This window comes from Myxine glutinosa, chromosome 3 (genome assembly GCF_964187855.1).
Source record: "Myxine glutinosa chromosome 3, kmMyxGlut1.1, whole genome shotgun sequence".
In the NCBI taxonomy this organism is placed as follows: domain Eukaryota; kingdom Metazoa; phylum Chordata; class Myxini; order Myxiniformes; family Myxinidae; genus Myxine; species Myxine glutinosa.
Window position 1 is genome coordinate 97,842,502 of NC_136263.1, and position 16,597 is coordinate 97,859,098.

Sequence of the window (16,597 nt, forward strand, 5' to 3'; positions counted from 1 at the left end):
ACTGGGGACGAGGCTCAGAGTCCGATGTCCCTTCTGCGGGAACCTGGCACAAGATGGCGATGGCGTCACAAACGTGAGGTGAATAAAGTCAAGAGATTATCCTTTGAGGCTCCTCCACCACTTAAGGATGTTCAGCATGGCCTCCAGCTCACCAAATAAAGAGCTGCCGTCAACCCTCTCTCCACTCGCTCTCCACCAAAGCGCACAAACTGCACGACCCAACCAAACCAACAATGGCCAGCATCTTGTTCGTCAAGCCAAGAAGGAGACCGACTCTTACTCGAAGCTTCTTGCTCCGACGACACCCCGACCAATCGCAAAGCTCTTTCAAATCTGCTCTGCTCACCTTCACTCCTTCATTCCTCTTTACTCCCACCTCTGGAACAAACTCCCTCACTTTTCAATCCCACTCCTCCCTCCACGTCTTTAAAACAGCTGTTTATCACAATCTCTTATCTTCCCCCATCCAAAACCTTGATCTCTTCTACCCCCGTTAATTCACCCCAGATCCACTTTTTTGAAATACCGATTTCTTTCCTGGAAGTTCTTTCTAGCAGTGTCCATGTGTTTTATACCTCTCCCATCCCCCTCCCATGCCTCCTCCGCCCAAGCCCTCTCCCTCCCACAGATCTCCCAATGTCCCTGCTCTCAAATGTTGTACTTGTGTGCTTTCCTCTCTCTCCCCATCTTCTCTTCCGCTCCCTTTATCATAAGTTTTATGTGTCAGTTTGTCTTTTTGTGATCAATGTTAGCTCTTACATGAGTCTCGATCTTGTGTACAACAAAAAACAAAAAAAACAAACCAACAGGACCACACTTGTTGGAAAATTCCATGGGCTCTTTAACCTCTACATACAAGTATAAATGGGTAACAGGCTTGAACCACCCCAGTAAATGACAGAATGCTTCAGAATGCCATATGCAGCCTTTTAAGAGGTTGCCAAAGCTTTTTAGGAATAAAATAAGAGCTACGTTATTGCAAGAGAAGTCGTGTAAGCAAATATTGTCTTACCTTGTACGAAAAAGTCTCACCTAAGCTCTCGACAAGTTGATTAAAAAATAATAATAATAATAATAATCAACTTTTAAATTGCATCAAAGCGTGAATAATGTCTATTGTTTCTACTCTTATTTGCTAATAATTAATGCACTCGACACCTTGCCAAATGGAAAGGCAAAGGGTAAAGATGGTACACTAGCCAAAGTATTTAAGAGTGGAGAAATAGTTAGACTCCAGCAAACTGTAAAACTTGCTTCTTCGCTGCTGGAAAGAGCAATCGGAGTCAGAACCACAAGCTACATGTGATTTTTACATTAAACTTTATACAAGAACAAGGGACTAGCACGATTACAACTACCACAGGATTTCTCTGCTAAATGTTGTTGGTAAGACCAATGAGAGAGTCATCATTAAAAAGGGTCCAAGTTCTAACAAGCCATCTTAAGAAAGAGACAGTGCAGTAGAGAGTGGGTACACTGGGGAAATATGGGGACACATGGGATGGGGTTGGCTACATGTGATTTGGATACAAAGACAGGCTCAATGCTAACATCCACTCATTTGTTCCTCTTTTTTTTCTCGACCTCTGGAACCTTCTTCAATCTGTCCAACCCCATTCACCCCTCCAAGCTTCAAGATGGCCGTTCGCCAGCATCCACAAGCCACCCCCACCACTCATATTTTTATCCTCATTAACTCAAACATACCCTTTCCACATTATTGTGTTCTCCTCCCTCTCCTTCGCCCTCACCCTCTTTTCATTTTTTTGTTCCATTTCTATTCCGTCCCCAGTTTTCCCTTCCTCTTCTTTCTGTGTCCGACCTTGTATCAAGCTTGTTCACCAATGTTCCACTGTGTCCTCCTTCACCTCTCTTTGATCGCAATCTTCTCCATGCTCATTCTTCCTTCCTTATGGTGGAAGAATCCCTGCTATTCGTCATTTCGTTACAAGTCCAACTTTTCTGGAACACATCTTGGGCGTATATTGAGGAGCCGCTGTATATGATAAGGTAAACTATGTAGTCATTTTGAGTTATGAGAAACAAAGGCAGTTGATAAAACAGTAAAATTAAATCTAAAGGTGGGCAATACAATGTCCAACTTGTAACCAATTCCTTATACAAAATAAGTTTTTGTTGTTTCGAATGAGAAAAAGTTGGCTACATTAGAAGATCACGTACTCCATATTGGAAGTCATGTGGAGAGGGGTAGGGGGAGAAAGGGAACAAAACCAGATGTTATATTTTATAAAATGCTTACAAGTGCCCTTGGCCAATGGCTATGTGCCGATTTCTAAAGGTAGAATAAGTAGAGCTCAGATGCATGAGACTGAAAGGAGGAAGAGGAGTCTTTGTACAGTCTGCCAATATATACAGGCTGTCTTTGATGAAACAAAAATTAAGAATCTCCAAGAGAGATGCTCGAAAGAACGAGTTGGTGGGCATAGGCTCACCTTTAGAGATATGCAGAGATGATGAAATAAAATAACAAAAAACAGTTAATAAACAAATGAATTTATTTTCTAACTGCTTTCCCTTCCAAACATCCTTTATATTGTGACGGTTTTCAGAGACCCCGGGGAAGTACATATGAAGACAAAAATAAACCCTACATATCTGTAGCTATATCTACAGCACATCCACATACGCTTTACAACACGCTTTGCACCACAAACATCAAGCCACTTTCACGCAAAGATTAATCGGACATGACGCTTCGGACAATGCAGACAGAGCTGAACCGAGGAGAGGAAGAGGCAACAAAAGAACGATCTGTGGGGCTGAGGAAGCCTACCAACCCAATAGCAATGGCAATGGTGACCTCGATGCCCGATGCCACTTTTATTCACCGGCCGCACCGCCAAGCTCCCAATGACCAATGGCATGGAGCGGCTTACGGAGTGGTCCAATATAAACACAGTCGGATCAAGACACATCCGCAAGAGAACACGACAGGGCCTATAAAATCCAAGACCAGAGTTCAGAACAGACAGGTCTAGGAATCTGTGGGAGTGAACTTATGGTACAAGAGCGAGCTGGTGGTACAAGACAGAGCATGTGTCCGCAGCACAAGTGGAGAACTGGTCAATTTGCGGGAGTAAACTTGTGGTACAAGAGCGAGCTAGTGGTACAAGACAGAGCATGCGTCCGCAGCACAAGTGGAGAACTGGTGAATCTGCGGGAGTGAACTTGTGGTACAAGAGCGAGCTAGTGGTACAAGACAGAGCATGCGTCCGCAGCACAAGTGGAGAACTGGTCAATCTGCGGGAGCAAGCAATGTTCCGTGCTGTCCCGTGCCAGACAAACCAGTAGAGAATTCCCAGATGCACCGGCCACACACACTGATTCACGTTATCTTTCTCTTGCTATTCCTATTCTACTTTGTTCCCTTCAGGCGCACGAGCATCAGCGGAAATCACCAACTGACTGTTGCACCCAACGTCATTTCCTTTGACATCACACGCTTCCACCTCCTACACGTCTCAAGACATGTTGCATTACATCATCTTCTTATTCTCATTGTTATTTGTATTTTATGAAATTTGATTCTTTTTTTTCATTGATAATTGTTTTTTTATGTAATTTTACTCTACTCTGCTTTGATTCTTATCACATTTTTTTTTTTTTCTTGATCAACTGATTTTACCTTTTTCAGTACTTAAAGATTTCTTTGTATTTGAAAAGTGCTATATAAATAATAAAAATTATTATTATTACTATTCCCTCCTTCCTCTCCTTCTATCCCTCCACCCCACTTTTTGTTGGGACCAATGTGAGCCCAGCGGCTTACGTACAGCGAGTGCGAGGCCGACAACACACCTCGTATTCCTCTCCCGCTCTCTCTTTATCCCTCTTCCTTCCCTCATTTCCTGGCATGACTGTGGCGCCTGTGTTCGATCTGTGATGTGACCGATTAAGAGTGGGCTTCTGTGCCAAGGGAAAAGATTTCTCTGTTGTGACACTGCCTTGTACACGCGTGCCTTTTGTTAATCATTACAAGCCCTTTTCCAAACTGTCCGGTTGTTAGCTCCCATTGGTCAAGATGGACCCTACCTAAATTAAATGTCTAAGACGGCGTCTTATCCCGCCGCGGAATGACCCGCGGTTCGTAGACTTCAGGATCGTCGAATGGGAAGTGAATCAGAGAACTCCCCTCATGATGGCTATCGTAGGTGAACAATTCCTACCGGAGGCGAATATTATCCATAACAATATTATCTACCTCCAAGTTTAATTCCTTTTCTCATATCAACAGTTTGAGATGGTTTGGTCATGTGTTGAGGAAGGATATGGGGACCGCAAGGCTAACCCCCGCTCTTGCAGGGAAAATGGCCTTAAAATGCCTGTTGTTGTTGTTGTTGTTGTATATCAAAATCAAACCCCTCATGATCTCTTTTAATCCAAATGAACCCATTCCCAAACACTCCCCTTTTCCAGCTTATTGTGATTATTTCCCCGCTCCCTAACCCTTTTTTGTTTGTTAGTCGTTGGTTGGTTCGTTCCTTTTTTTGTTTCACCCCACTTTTCCTTTCTTATTATTGCTGTGTTTGAGCTTGTTCACCCCACGTGCCCTACTCCTCCTCCCCTTGATCTCATACTCACAGTTTGACTCAGCTGTTGGTGTTTGCCCCCTTTCCATACTACTCCAGCTAGCTCTTCCACAAGCGAAGACCATGTAGCCTATACAATAACACCACCAAAACAAAAACTTTCTCAATTTAACCATTCCATCCTCCCCCTCTACCCCACCCCCTTTTTTCCTCCTCTTTTCCATACATAAATATGGAAATGGCCTCGACATGAAAACAATTTTTTGGGGATTAAGATTCAGCTGCATACTGTAACTATGCAATCTTTAGGTGAAAGTTAGTAATTTCTAAGCAAAAAATTGTTTTCCTTCAATTACAAAAATGCTTGTAGGATGCAATATGCCGAAATCACAAAAACAGCAGCATTTACTGTTGTCACTCAATACAATACTGGCAATAAAAAAAGCATCAGACTTAAAGCATTAAACTAGGTCAGGCAATCACCAGCTGTACCAGCATGTCTGTGCTTGACTGCCAACGGCACATATGGATTTAGTGGTCCCGATAGATAAGGTCATGAAAAAAGGAAAGCCATATGAAATACAATCAATCCAATCCTGTCACTGGAAGCATCTGCCTGTCATAAATAGCATTTTGCCTCACTGCAGCCTTGGTCCCCAAATGGCAAAGCGAGTCCAACAAATCCTAACATGACGCATGGGAGGAAGTGAAGCCGAAAATGAAGCTTATCCCCAAAACATACAAGTGCAGATCACAACCTCAAGGATCAAATTACCAAAAGAACACATCAAATGCAACTTCCAGCAGGAAGACAAGGCAAGGAACAGAACAAAAAGCTCAAAGAGTACATATTTGAAGCGTGTAGCCATGCCTAAACCGTCTTTGTAAGTGTTACAAAGTGAAAGTCACGTATTTCCACCCTGACCTCACGGTCAACGAACTGCACCGAAGAGATGAGGAGGGGAACGACCTAATATAAGCTATGCAATTGCAATGGGCAAGGCTTGACGGAATCAAAATGTCTACGAATCTCTCTTGACCTCACATGCACCTTTGAGATCAACATAATGGTCACAATTCATAATCACAATCTTGCATCGAATTCCTCATTTCTTCGTCATTTCCGCTTTCTTCCAGTATTTCTCGATCGCTCCGTACCTCTGTCCACAACGTCACACCATCGGAGGGATCTTTGCGTCGTGTAGACGAGCTGCTTCTGCTAGGCCTGCACCCGACGGGCCCGACTCCACGGCATGCAAATGTAAACATGGGGCCCGGAACGGGGAGGGCAGAGGAAGGCGGTCGCTTATCATGGCAGCTAGTTTAGCCATAGGGAGGGAGGGTAGGACGGAGGGCCAATGGGAACGAAAATACAACCCACGAGGCGTTGCCACGCCCCGAGTCGAGTGCAAGGAAAGAAACAGAGGAAGGAATAAAACATTCAAAATAAAATAAATATGGCTGAAGAGCTGGAAACAAAAAGTTGAAGAGTAAACAAAAAAAAATATATATATATATATATATATATATATGAGGCAATAAGTGATACGGTTCAATTATTTGCAACAGAAAACTCCTATTCACAAGGCCAGCAGGATGTACGTAGTACTACAGTATAGCTATAGGGCAGGTAACATCGCCCCTCTGACAGCGCACAGATTCCTGACGTTTTAACCCGAAAGTGGATTCCCAAATCCTGTGCACACAAACGATCGTCACACACATACACACCGAGGAGGGCTCTGTTCCACCGTCTGAAACCCGCGTATGGAGTTGACAACCAGCGATTCACACACACACACGCGCGCGCACATGCACACTCGCTATAGTATATGGAGGTGGATACTTTGAAACCTGCTAGGTCTCCGATCCATCTCCTGAAACCCACCCAAATGTGAACACAGCAGGCAACAACTTACGTGAACACGCGCATGTGCACACACCTCCGAAATACATAGTAGGAGCACGCAAGATAAACAAAATATAAGAAAAAGAAAATGAAAGCACAAGTAAAAGACCGTGTAGTTGTTTATGATAGTTAGTGATGGATTCCATTGCTTTCAACAAGTAGGAATAGAGGAGAACTGCAGGAAATCACAATGAATTAAAATGTGTTGGATTTGTTTTTTTTCAATATGAATTCTCGGCTCATGGAAGAGCTACGTCAGAAAGGACGAGAACATAACACAACAAAGAGAACATCATCATACTAAAATACGGTACTCAAGTTGTTGTCTGTCTGACTATTTTGACCGCGATACATTTGGTCGTTACTTATCCAATCTCAACCAAACTTAACAGGAACATTAAGGGTCATGTCTTGGAGGTTGTAGCGACTTAATTTGCCCCCTCCCAAAGGTGGGAAAATCCATGTTGAGGTGTATAATACTTGTTAAGATAGATAATAGTGGCATTTTTCCAAGACCATTTCTAATTGGTACAACACTAATGATAATAGCATAACATTAATGTTTATTACACGAAAATGTTAACACGAACAATATCCCCCTCCCCCAGCACATCACCGATCTACAAGAGCAAGGTTGGTGTTGTGGTTGTTGTTGGGGGAGGAGCGAGGGAATGGGTAAGGGGAGGGGGAGGCATGGGGAAGGGGGAGGGAGGAATGGGGAAGGGGGAGGGAGGAATGGGGAAGGGGGAGGGAGGAATGGGGAAGGGGGAGGGAGGAATGGTGAAGGGGGAGGGAGGAATGGGGAAGGGGGAGGGAGGAATGGGGAAGGGGGAGGGAGGAATGGGGAAGGGGGAGGGAGGAATGGGGAAGGGGGAGGGAGGAATGGGGAAGGGGTGGAGGAATGGGGGGGGGTGAGAGGCGGAATGGGGAGAGGAGGAATGGGGAGGGAGAGGAGGAATGGGGAGGGAGAGGAGGAATGGGGGGAGAGAAGAGGAATGGGGAGGGGAGAGAAGAGGCATGGGGAGGGGAGAGAAGAGGAATGGGGAGGGGAGAGAAGAGGATTGGGGAGGGGAGAGGAGGAATGGGGAGGGGAGAGGAGGAATGGGGAGGGGAGAGGAGGAATGGGGGAGGGAGAGGAGGAATGGGGGGGAGGAGGAATGGGGCAGGAGAGGAGGAATGGGGGAGAGAGGAGGAATGGGGGGGAGAGGAGGAATGGGGCGGGAGAGGAGGAATGGGGGGAGGAGAGGAGGAATGGGGGGGAGGAGGAGCAATGGGGGGGAGGAGGAATGGAGGGGGAGAGGAGAAATGGGGGGGAGAGGAGGAATGGAGGGGGAGAGGAGAAATGGGGGGGAGAGGAGGAATGGGGGGGTCAATTCTTGAAATGTGCACCCATTCAAACACCTACTGGACCACACCCACATTTGTCATTTGACCCCAACCACATTTGTCGTTTGACCCCAACCACATGTCACTTGACCCCAACCACATGTTGCTTGACCCCAACCACATTTGTCACTTGACCCCAACCACATTTGTCACTTGACCCCAACCACATTTGTCATTTGACCCCAGCCACATTTGTCGTTTGACCCCAGCCACATTTGTCGTTTGACCCCAGCCACATTTGTCGTTTGACCCCAGCCACATTTGTCGTTTGACCCCACCCACATTTGAGCTTGATCCCAACCACATTTGAGCTTGACCCCAACCACATTTGTCGCTTGACTCCACCCACCATGGCCATGACATCCAGACAAAATAATATGGCCACCATCTGGGTTTTATGGTGGGCCTAAGCCATCAGGCCTGTAGGCTGCTTATTATATATACTAGGGCATGCCCGTACTATATCTATATCTAAAATTATATCCCCCCCCCTCTATTTACATGAAATGGTTTGGTCCAAAGCGAACGGCTTGCGGAGTTTGGTAAAGAAATCGCCATAGCATGCACAAACGCGCAGGAAAGCGAAAGAATAGCAAATTAGTTTTAATTAGTTTTAAAACATCGTTTAACGCCAACATAGCGGCAACATAGTTTGCCAACGTGAAATAAATGAATACGCTCTCAAATGTGCCGTCCGAGGCAGAGTCTGTTCGCCACGTTCGGCACACGTGATAGCTCGCTGCTCTCTGATTGGTTGAATCGTTTTTTGGACATAGCTCCATAACTACTTCTCCGATTAATATGAAACCTTGAAAAGGCACATCCTCGGGTCCCCAGCAATATACCTGGCAAGTTTCAAGTATATCGGACCCGTGGTTGTCGAGAAACAGCGGTCACAGACAAACATACATACATACATACATACATACATACATACATACACACAGAGATTACTGGAATTATAGATAGATACTGCCCGATTTGCTGCATCAGATATCCATCGCCTTTGGTTGGGACGAGTGTTATTAACGATGATGTCCCCAGAAAAATCGAATCAATGTCGAATAAAAAATATTAGTCAGGTTAAATCAAGCCTGTCAGAATGTATGGTAAGCGGCTTCCATAAAAAAAATAACGTTGCATAAATTATGAAGGGCCTCATATTGGGGTTAAACAATCTTTGACCGTGTGATGAATCGACTCGTTCCCGATTTCTGAGATATCCTGCTCACAGACAAAGAAACAAACAAACAGACACAGACACAGACAGACACGAAAACATAACAACCATCCACCTTTGGTGGCGGAGGTAATAACAATAATATGGCAATGATAATAGCATAACATTAATGTCGTTACAAAACAATATTAATAAGTACTAGTAATATCCCCTCTCCCAAAAGTTTTTTTTGTCCTTCGAAAAACACCGTGTTATGGAGTATATATAGCTTGTCGTGGTGTTTTGTAGGGCTACCCTACCAGGGGTAAAAAAATAAAAAATTAGAAACTACAAACACAAACAGGTATGATTACCTTTTTTAAATGAAAGGGAGGAAACCCAACGTTATTGAGCTATTATAAATATATAAATACTTATAAACTTATACTTAAACACAATACAACTACAACAAATACTCTACAACATAATACTTAAACACTTATAAATATAATAAGAAAACATATGGTGTTTTCCCAAGGACGGTTGTAATAACAAAAGTAATAACGCCATCTTTTCATCATTTTACGTTATCGTAGCATTTTTGAAAAATCACTTCCAACAACAAAATGAAAATAACAACAATACCAATAATTAGAAGGGCAAAATATTAAAAACAACAACAACATGCATTTTAAGGCCATTTTCCCTGCTAGAGCAGGGGTTAGCCTTGTGGTCCCCATGACAATCTTCTCCATTTTGCCCTATTTTCTGCATCTCTCCTTGTTAACCCCCTTGCCCGCATTTCTTCTTCCCCCATCTTTAGCCAAGTCTTTCTCGGTCTTCCCAGTCCTCTACTTCCTTCCACATTCATTTCCATCACTCTTCTCAACCAGTCACTTTCATCCTTCCTCAACACATGACCAAACCATCTCAACCTGTTCCTCTTCACAGCATCAATCACAGGCTCGATTCCCATCATCTTTCGCAATTCATCATTTGTCTTCCTCTCTCTCAACGATACTCCGCACATCCACCGAACCATTCGCATTTCCACCCTTCGTTGCTGCTCTACGTTCATTACCCATGTCTCGCTCCCATAAATCATAACACTTCTCACACATGCAGCATACACCTTTCCCTTCAGCTTAAACGACACTCCCCTCCTCATCAGCACGCCACTCAGTTCCCGAAACTTCTTCCATGCACATCTCACTCGAGCAACCGTTGCTGAGTCTGATCCACCTTCTCCATTCAAAATGTCTCCGAGGTAGCAAAATGTTTTCACACCTTCCAGCTTCACGCCGTCTACAAGATCCAACTCAACATTTCCTCCATCTGCAGCTCCCTCTGTGCACACCTTACATTTGAATGTAGCTGCCACACTGGTTAATGACCCTCTCAGACCACTACATTTTTGATGAACCCACTCAGCGCACATTGTACATTGAATGGAGTTCACTCCGACACCCTTCCTGCACACAGCACATGGCCACTTCCCAGTTCTTTCCACCTCACCACATGCTTTACCACTTGCCATCACCTTCGTCTTTCCTATATTCACCTTCAGACCTTTTGTCTCCATACATTCCTTCCACTCGTTCATCTTTTCCTTCAGTCCATCCATACTTTCCGCAATCAACACCAGATCATCTGCATACAACAACTCCCACGGTAAACCCTCCTTTACGTTCTGAGCCAGCACCTCCATCACAGCTACAAATAGTAGTGGACTTAGTACCGACCGCTGATGCACTCCCACCTTCACCTCAATCTCACCACTGTTCGCGTCCTTCGTCCTTACAGCTGTGCGCGCTCTTTTGTACATTGCCATCACTACTCTGATCAACCATTCATCCACTTATAACTTCCTTAATGCCCATGTCAATACTTCACGTGGAACCCTATCGAATGCTTTCTCCAGATCAACAAACCCAAGAAACAACTTCTTCCTCTTCTCCTGCAACTGCCTCACAATAAAGAGCGCGTCTGTCGTTCCTCTTCCTGGCATAAATCCAAACTGCATTTCATCGATCTTCACCTTCTTCCTTATCCTCCTCTCCAACACCCTTTCCAATACCTTCATTCCATGCTCCAATAACTTTATTGCTCGGCACGAGCCACACTCCAGAGGGTCACCTTTCCCCTTGTATAGAGGGACGAGGGTACTCAGTTCCCAATCCACTGGAATGCGGCCTTCTTTCACCACCAGATTACAGATCTCTGTCATTCTCTTCACACCCTAACTTCCTGCTGCCTTCATCATATCTCCCACAACTCCCGTCGGCCCTCACGCTTTTCTACTCTTCATTGCTTTTATCGCTTCCTCAACTTCCTTCTCAGTTATCTTCTCTGCCGGTCCAAAAACTGGGTTACTCTCTATGTTGCCATCCCATTCATTCTCTGTATTCAACAGCATTTCCATATCTTTTCCATCTTCCTTTAATTCCATCTGGGTCCACAACGATTTGTCCCACTTCATCCTTCAAGCAACTCACCCCCCATCACATCACACCTCTCTTTTGCTATCTGCTTTGCAATCCTGAAGACCGCTCTCTGACCCTCTTCCGAATCCAAGCGTTCTCCGAACATTTTCCGACATGCCTCCTGCGCCTTTGCTACCTCTTTCTTTGCAGCCTTCTTGGCTGCCTTATAACTTTCATGCTCTACTTTTTCTGCTCCCGTACCCTTCGCCTTCTGCCACTCCTTGAACTTCTTCCTCTTCTCGTCAATCCTCTTTTCAACTTCATCATCCCACCACCATGTTTCCGAGTGCTTCGGTGGTCCTTTTGTCCATCCACATACCTCACCAACGGCTCTCATCAGACTATCTTTCATTGACATCCAACCACGTTCAAGCTCAACCACATCATCCTCTACCCTACTCAGCCTCTCTTTTAATGCCTCCCTTACTGTCACCTCTTTCAACCTCCACACCTTCATTCTCGGTTGGTACTTCACCCGTCGAGCTCTCCTCGCACCTTTCACCCTTTTGTGAAAGGAGGAAGGGAGGACAACCAAGTGGTGCTGTGAAACAGCCTCCTCCCCCGGGATCACCTGTGTCCCGGAGGCACCCCCTATCTCGCCTACGCACCATCAGGTAGTCAACGGTTGTCGTCGACCCACCTGACGTGTATGTAACAAGCTTATTATCCCCTTTCTGGAACTGAGTATTAGGGCAAAATATTAAGAATAATGATAATAACATTAATGTTAATGATATTGTTACAGACGCGGCTTTAGATGTTATATTGACCGAGCGGTGGTGTATTTAACCGCGTCCGAACAGTTACTCCCCGATTAGAACCCGATTCCACCCGACGTTGACCAGATCGCCCCACAGATATTCAATCGGGAAACCTCTAAAGCGACCGAAAGAGAATGAAAAAGAAGAAGAAGAAGAATACGGAGGAAGAACAGATTTATTATACACACACAAGCAATGGATGGAAGAAGCAGTAACACAGCGAATCATTAACTTACACTATTCATTTTTACTTAACCCCAAGACAATGAGTAGGACAGGACGTTCACACTTACACAGGGGATAATGCAGGCAGGTAGGGCTTGAGGTGGATTGCTTGAGAGGGAGGCAAAGTCGGGAGGCAGCAGCTCGCAATTCCTCGCGGTTTTGGCGGGAAACCCTCCGTCGTGTATCCGCTGCGGTAGACGTCACGCGCTGGTTCGGCACACCTGCTCCTCTTCTTGTGGTGGAGCCGTCTCCCTCCTTTCAGCGCGTCTCTCCAAAGCTGGTTTCCTTGCCGAGTACCTCTCCTCTTTGGCTTGGAGCGTTTCGCATCTCACCGCTCCTCTTGGTGCCGCCTCTTTGCTCATCTCCCAGGTCATCTCCCAAGGCCTCTGGTAAAGCAGTCCCTTACAGTCGCTTTTATCACCTCGGGCGAAATCAAGCCGCCGGCTCCGAGGGCACGCCTACCGGGTCGCTCACCGCGGTGCTGATTGGCTGTTAGGGCTGGCTCACTCCTCCCCCCTTATGACGAGGTGGAGACACGCCTTTCTTCCCCAACCCTACCTCGTGGCCAATGGTGGTTGAAGAAAACCGCCCAAAATGCGGAAGGCAATTGGAAGGGAGGTTTTGGGGAAATTGGAAGGGCCTACGCTTATTTTGTTTGATACAATGCAAAGTCAATCTAGTGGGAAACACATATTTAGCCTATATGGAATAAGGAAATACACTATTTAAAAGATATATCGTGACCTGCGTGTAAGTTTCATGGAATTAACTAGGAGGCCGACTGCGACCATTATTTACATTAACAGGGTGTTACCGTACTTTTGTAACGTTCACATTGTAACGTTTCCACATTCGTTACAATATTAACACGCAGTCATCCGTCACATGAAGAAGAAGCAGGACAAAGCATTTCATCTTTGGAGGACATTTTTCCCGTTCAAAATGGTGCATTGGCAATAATGATACTGTTATGATATAATAATAATATCAACGTTATTACAAAACTAGCAAAAGTACCCATCTTTAATCAAAAGACAGACATTGGCATTTCGTTTTCCCACCCCTCCCCCTGCCCCATCCCTCATCACCGGTTCACCCCAAATCCTGCTCCCACCACCCCTCACCCCAACCCCACCTCTCACTCCCACACACAACTCCTATCCCACCCCCATCACACTGGCTGCACGTCCCTTGCTGCTATAAATATTTCCCTCACATGGTATCACTGGCTCCCTCTGGTTAAATTACCTGTGTTGAGTGATTTAACCTCAGCATTGCCCAGGTAAAAAGAGAATTATAATACCCTCTGCCACCACACCCAGGTGACATTAGTGAGGTCGGCACTGATGTTGGCCGATTAGGCCTTGCTCCCAGTTGGCATTACAATTCATCCCAAAGGTGTTTGATGAGGTTGAGGTCAGGGCTCTGTGCAGGTCAGTCAAGTTCTTCCACACCGATCTCAACAAACCATTTCTGTATGGACCTCGCTTTGTGTCATGCTGAAACAGGAAAGGGCCTTCTCCAAACTATTGCCACAAAGTTGGAAGCACACAATCGTCAAGAATGTCATTGTATGCTGTAGCTTTAAGATTTCCCTTCACTGGAACTAAGGGGCCTAGACCGAAACATGAAAAACAGCCCCAGACCATTATTCCCCCTCCACCAAACTTTACAGTTGGCACTATGCATTCGGGCAGGGAGTGGTCCCCTGGCATCCGCCAAACTCAGATTAGTATGTCAGGACTGCCAGATGGTGAAGCGTGATTCGCCACTCAAGGGACCGCGTTTCCACTGTTCCAGAGTCCAATGGCGGCGAGCCTTACACCACTCAAACCGACGCTTGGCATTGCGCATGTTGATCTTTGGCTTCTGTGCGGCTGCTCGGCCATGGAAACCCATTTCATGAAGCGCCCAACGAACAGTTGTTGTGCCGACGTTGCTTCCAGAGGCAGTTTGGAATTTGGTAGTGAGTGTAGCAACCGAGGACAGACGATTTTCACACGCTGTGCACTTCAGCACACGGCGGTCCTGTTGTGCGAGCTTGTGTGGCCTACCACTTTGTGGCTGAGCTGTTGTTGCACCGAGACGTCCCCACTTCACAATAACAGCACTTAGTTGACCGGGGCTGCTCGAGCAGGGCGGAAATTTGACAAACGGAATTGTTGGAAAGGTGACGTCCTATGACGGTGCCACGTTGAAAGTCACTGAGCTCTTCAGTATGGCCCATTCTACTGCCAATGTTTGTCCATGGAGATTGCATGACTGTGTGCTTGATTATACAGTGCATTCAGAAAGTATTCAGACTCCTTCACTTTTTCACATTTTGTTATGTTGTAGCCTTATGCTGAAATCGTTTAAATTCATTTTTCCCCTCATTAATCTACACTCAATACACCATAACGACAAAGAGAAAACAGGATTTTAAAAAGTTTTGCAAATTTATTAAAAATAAAAAACTGAAATATCACATTGACAAATATTCAGACATTTGCTATGACACTTGAAATTTAGCTCAGGTGCCTCCCATTTCTCTTGATCATTCTTGTGATGTTTCTACACCTTGGTTGGAGTCCACCTGTGGTAAATTCAATTAATTGGACATGATTTGGAAAGGCACACACCTGTCTATATAAGGTCTCACAGCTGACAATGCATATCAGAGCAAAAACCAAGCCATGAGGTCAAAGGAACTGGCTGCAGAGCTCAGAGAGAGGATTGTGTCGAGGCACAGATCTGGGGAAGCCTACAAAAAAATTTCTGCTGTATTGAAGGTTCCCAAGAGCACAGTGGCCTCCATAATTCTTAAATGGAAGAAGTTTGGAACAACCAGGACTCTTCCTAGAGCTGGCCGCCCGGCCAAACTGAGCAATCGGGGGCGAAGGGCCTTGGTAAGAGAGGTGACCAAGAACCCAATGGACACTCTGGCTGAGCTCCAGAGTTCCTGTGTGGAGATGGGAGAAACTTCCAGAAGGGCATCCATCACTGCAACACTCCACCAATCTGGGCTTTATGACAGAGTGACCAGACAGAGTGGCCTCGGTGAAAGACACATGAAAGCCCGCTTGGAGTTTGCAAAAAAGCACCTAAAGGACTCTCAGACTGAGAAACAAGATTCTGTGGTCTGATGAAACCAAGATTTAACTGTTTGGCCTCAATTCTAAGCATCATGTCTGGCGGAAACCAGGCACTGCTCATCACCTGCCCAATACCATCCCAACGGTGAAGCATGGTGGTGACAGCATCATGCTGTGGGTGTGTTTTTCAGCAGCAGGGACTGGTCAGGGTTGAGGGAACAATGAACGGAGCAAACGACAGAGATATCCTTAATGAAAACCTGAAACCGAGCGCTCAGGACCTCAGACTGTGCCGATGGTTCACCTTCCAACAGGACAATGATCCTAAGCACACAGCCAAGACAATGCAGGAGTGGCTCAGGAACAACTCTGTGAAAGTTCTTGAGTGGCTCAGCCAGAGCCCTGACTTGAACCCAATCGAACATCTCTGGAGAGACTTGAAAATGGCTGTCCACCGACGGTCCCCATCCAATCTGACAGAGCTTGAGAGGATCTGCAGAGAAGAATGGCAGAAAATCCCCAAATCCAGGTGTGCAAAGCTTGTCGCGCCATACCCAAGAAGACTCGAGGCTGTAATCGCTGCCAGAGGTGTGTCAACTAAGTACTGAGTTCAGGGTCTGAATACTTACAGTCACATGAAAAAGTAAGTACACCCCATGTAAAGTTTTGACTTTTTCAACATATTTCAACGGACAGCTATTTGATCTTCATTTCAACAATATTGATAGATAAAGGTGATATAATATAACAAATATCATGAAACATTTACATTTTGTAGTCCATTGTATAATTTAAATAAACATAAATGCAAATGTCGCATGTGGAAAAAGTAAGTACACCCCTACATTTATCACTATTCAAATACCTAAAATTAGAATCAGGTGCACCAGCTCAGGTGCAAATAATTAGATCGTTAGAGAGGATCTTGGAGGAACCCATCTTATTTAAACCTCAGACATTTAGTTTGGTTTGCTCTTTGTTGTTGAAGTGTGCGGCGTCACCATGCCGAGATCAAAAGAGCTCTCTGAGACCTTCAGAAAGAAGGTTATA

General features: G+C 45.3%; 1 protein-coding gene across 18 annotated transcripts in view; it reads right to left on the minus strand.

Moving 5' to 3' along the window:
• The window catches only part of LOC137423347 (trinucleotide repeat-containing gene 6C protein), a 175,959-nt gene that overhangs the window by 118,791 nt on the left and 40,571 nt on the right, over positions 1–16,597 (minus strand). For 2 of the 18 annotated variants that reach the window (XM_078774316.1, XM_078774312.1), the window contains exon 1: positions 5,709–5,831. The exons of 13 other annotated variants lie outside the window; for them this stretch is intronic. The gene's annotated coding sequence lies outside the window, so the exon portion shown is untranslated. Of the gene's footprint in view, positions 1–5,708; positions 5,882–16,597 lie in introns of those variants that run through there. 3 more of the 18 variants (XM_078774317.1, XM_078774311.1, XM_068110390.2) reach the window with 3 other exon arrangements.